Source organism: Pecten maximus, chromosome 10 (genome assembly GCF_902652985.1).
Source record: "Pecten maximus chromosome 10, xPecMax1.1, whole genome shotgun sequence".
NCBI classification, from domain to species: Eukaryota; Metazoa; Mollusca; class Bivalvia; order Pectinida; family Pectinidae; genus Pecten; species Pecten maximus.
In genome coordinates, this window is record NC_047024.1 from 12,718,413 (window position 1) to 12,723,549 (window position 5,137).

Below are 5,137 nucleotides of genomic sequence, written 5' to 3' on the forward strand. Positions count from 1 at the left end.
AACGAAAACAAGTAGGGATTTCCATCCATCCGAAATGGAAATCCCTAATTAGAAGGTGATTAGCAACACAGGAACCATTCCGACCACGACGGACCAAGGACAGCTAACAATGTGGAGGTCTGGCACAGCAAGCTGGCCCGGTTATGTCAGCGTCCACAGGGGCTTGGCACGATTTTCCAAATGATAGTCTATATATACTATATACATAAATATATGGACTATCATTTGGAAAATCGTGCCAAGCCCCTGTGTCAGCGTCCGCATCCCAACATCTACTCCATGGTGAAAATTCCAAGATTATACAGTTTTAAGCTGGTGGTAGACACTGTGCATAGAAGAGGAACCAGGCCCTCAAGCTTAGAACAACATCATGGATGTGATGACATACACAGATTCACATATGGATATTAGACTAGAAGTGTGTATAATAAGGAACTATATATGATAACTATATATATGTCTATATTTACATTCTGTGTTGCATTTGCCTATATGTCGTTAGTAAACCAAATTGTATTCATGAGACTGTATACTACAATTTACAGTGATTCGGTCAGAGTAGGAATACAGCCCCGGGTGTTGCAGGTCAAAACAATGGCCGCCAGTTACTTTCAGCCTGGAGAGCTTTCGAATGCTAGCATTTATAATCCACAACAAAAAAATAAAGCAACTTTAGAGTAATATTTTATAATTAAAACAAAATGTAGTCATCACAAAATAACTATAAGCGCCGTTCTTGATCTAGGAATTATCAAATTGTCAAAGTCATTGTCGTCACACTCACAGGGGCTCGTTTCCGAATTTTCAGAAATGCAAGACACGACATTAAATATTAGCATTAAAAGTCCAGTATTTATATAAAGAAAATGTCGTGAAAAATCGGGAGTATGGACATGGTTTCCGGTTGTGTATGTATATTGGATTTTAGGTTTGCGGTTATTCACTGATGTCAAAGGCCTACCTTACAAAATCGAGCCCCTGTGAAGTTGAAAATCGTCTGCTAAGATATGACGGGTTAGACTTGAATCTGTTTCGAACGAAAGACAAATGTATCCTTGTAAATTGTTTTCACCTACTGTCAAGACGACTTTCATTTAGAATTTAAGAACTGATATTCTTCTGAAAATAACGTAAATCCAGTCGATAGAAACTTAGGTGTTTCCGAGGAATCGAGTCTATCCTATGCAATACCCGTTCCAAGCCGCATCACTTCTAAATGCTAACCGTATAGCATTGCGCCGAAAAAAGGCTTGGATTTTAAACAATCGGAAATTATGCAATTGTGAATAATTTGACGATATCTACAAACGTATATGAAATAGAAAATAAAGTCAAATTTGTGCAAAACCATTGTATGTGTTTGCCATTAATAACGACACGAGGGACTATATTATTCCTTCTGGAAATTTCGGCTGTTCCGGTATTTGAACAAGATGACGTCAGTGATATGGTAAGCGGCAAATTTAAACGCGTCATAATCTACAGTAAATAAAAAATCTTTATGAATGTAAATATAAGCATTGAACTGTTACCAAATGGTAGTATACAGTCGATATGAATACAATTTGGGTGACAGATAAATAGAATGTAGGGCGACATGAAATATTTATCTGTCACCCAAATTGTATTCATATCGACTGTATACTACCATTTGGTAACAGTTCAATGCTTAAGTGTATTGTGGACATTTGTTGTTTGTTTAATAAGGAGCTATATATGATATCTATATATAGGTCTGTGTATCGTGGACATTTGTTGTGTGTTTGATAAGGAACTGTATATGATATCTATATATAGGTCTGTGTATCGTGGACATTTGTTGTGTGTTTGATAAGGAACTGTATATGATATCTATATATAAGTCTGTGTATTGTGGACATTTGTTGTGTGTTTGATAAGGAACTGTATATGATATCTATATATAGGTCTGTGTATCGTGGACATTTGTTGTGTGTTTGATAAGGAACTGTATATGATAACTATAAATAGGTCTGTGTATCGTTGACATTTGTTATGTGTTTAATAAGGAACTATATATGATATCTATATATAGGTCTGTGTATCGTGAACATTTGTTGTGTGTTTACCTTTAACTGATTAATCAGTTCACCATTTTTGTGCTGAGATACAGAGGGGCTGTACAGGACAATTGTAAGCCTGTGTATTGTGAATTATATAATTCCAAAGACTTTTCATCTTCAGCACAGTATGTATGATATTCAGCGATATGTCACTAAAATGAATCAAAGATACTTTGTGAAACTGACTTTTATCTGTGATTTCTAAAGTAAAGAATTATGATTAAAGTGCTTTAATTATTTAAGCATTTTAACTCATGCTATTTAAATGTCTATTTTATTACTTGCTCATGCAGGATATTTGTAGTGACAGGATTTATTGAACGGCCCTTGAAAAGCCTAACACTTACCGTTAAAACAATTGTTGAAATGACCCTCTATATGTCCCCCAAAATGCATCTACTAAGAACAACACATCCTGATCCTGAGAGTCTTTCGTCTAATCCTATCAGTGCATAGTCTTTCTTATGGGCTCCTAATTTTTCTTCAAAAAAGGATGAAAGCCAATATTTATTATTATGACCATAGATGAAATCGTGAACTGAAAACGTGTATTGATAGACTGAAGAATGACATTTTAATAAAGATAAACCTTTCCTTACGACTCCTTGCGACTGAACATAGATTAGTTTATCAACTGCCAAGGAAAACTTGAATATCTACCTATCTGCCGCCCTGAGATGTCACCGTGCACACAGTGTGCACTATCGCAAAAAACGTCATAGGGACGTACTCATATTATCAATGTTACGGGATACTTCGTCTATCAACCTCTTAAGTTAACAGAATTTTTTGGGTCAGTTTTCATGCAGTCCGACAATTGAGTTTAAATGTTATCAGTTAAACATTGCCATTGGTTGTCCGAAACTGTCAGATCTGATAAGGCCAACGGTTTGCCAATATCTCCAACACGACTATTAGAGCCGTTTTTCACAAGCCAGGGGTACGTAAGTACATATTTTCTCACTAAATGTATGTGTTAATTGAAAAAAAATCAACATTTTAATGTCTGAGTAAACTATTAAATAAGATCGTTAATCACCAGTTCATGCAGCTATGGAGGGACGTTCATATGTTAACATAATTACGACGAAAGCTTGCTTTGCTGATCTCAAATGATTCAATGCTCATATTGGAACGAAATCCTTCCATGTAATAAAAAAGAACGATAGATTCATCCATGAGAGTTAATATTTAAGGAAATTTGGAAGCGTGCTAGTTCAAGCTTAAATTAAACAAAACATTGCCCTGTCTACCTATTTCATCATCAGAACCATGGTGATACCACGTTACAGAGGATAAAAATCCATGTTTTGAAGAAAAATCTAAACGCTTGTAAAGGAAACAGAATGAGAATAGGCAGACACGTGTTAACTGAAGCAATGAACTGATTTTTTAATCTATACGTAAACTATTTAATGAACCACTTAGTCATTTCTGTATAGAGATTAGAAGCAGATAACGCAAACCATGGAAATGTATGTGTCTTTAAGGATTGTGCAAAAAAAGTGGCGGCAGCTCCATATAGTAAAGCATGATCAAGCATGATCAAGATATTTTCGGAGATGCATGTATTACTAAAGTTAATGTTATGATAATCTAATTTTTCGCAACCAAAACTCGCTTGTGTTATATTTTTGTTTTTAATTTTTTTCTATTTTTTATTTATTTATTTATTTATTTATCTAATTATTTATTTATTTATTTATTTATGTTTTTCAAGTATGGGTCGTTACTCGTCTCATTAGAACAATTGCTATCATATCATGGTTAATTTGGTATTATAACACGCTGTTGTACCTTAGATACCCGAATAGTATAGCATTACCACAACGAACCGAAAACCGCCTTTGTGGAATGTATATGTTTGTTGAATACAGCCTGCATGTCATTTTAAAGGGGCATTCCGAACGAATGTATGCTATGAAATTGAAGTAAACGGGAATCTTATACTTTTCCTCATCTAGTAAACGTTTAAAAATACTTAACCGTAATATACGCTCAAAGTACCAAAATTGGCACAAATATGAGTGAAGGCTTCCTTCATTTATAAATCTTATAAATTAATGTACAACTCATATCTGCCGTTCGAAAGTAGGAATGCCCCTTTAAGAGCAATGCACTAGACTTTAGGAGAGATAAAACCTGAGAAGTGTTATATTACTGGTTTGTGTTCCTACCGCAGTGAGGGGGCCGCGGTGGCCGAGTGGTTAAGGTGTCCCGACACTTTAACACTAGCCCTCCACCTCTGGGTTGCGAGTTCGAAACCTACGTGGGGCAGTTGCCATGTACTGACCGTAGGCCGGTGGTTTTTCTCCGGGTACTCCGGCTTTCCTCCACCTCCAAAACCTGGCACGTCCTTAAATGACCCTGGCTGTTAATAGGACGTTAAACAAAAAAAAAAAACTACCGCAGTCTAATTACGGAGTAATACCTGGCGCATTAAGAGATCATGTTCAATAGATGTAATCATATCTTTAACGAAATTATGCATTAAAGCAATCTGCAATTTTCGGGATACCGGATGTCTATTAGTTATATTTGCTCATACTATTATTGAATTAAGTATATGTATGGTCAGGAATTTATCTTAATAAACCGGTCGATAAATAGTTCTTTTATTTTTCGACGATTTTTCACATATTAAACAACAGACATATACGACAAGGCATCCGCACAAAACATACACACACACATACTCTCACACTACGATCATCATCATCATCATCATCAAAACATTATATTTGTCTTGTATATGTCTATATCAAAAATTGAATATAATTAAATGCACTAGAATTCTACTTGGTACCCACGAAAATATTATCAGGACACGATCAGCTTAACACCAGAACCTTATGAACCGACAAATATTTCATGTTTTACAGCAAGGCTCGAATAAAGCTTCAAAGTTTCAATAGAGAATTTGGTTGGGAAACCAACGAGACTCCGACATAGCAGAGTCTCTTGAAAATGAATATTGAAAGAAATATCGTTTTGCCTTTACGCTCAATCAGACCTGCGCATTTTACCCAGAATCTAAGATTATGCAATGCTATCAC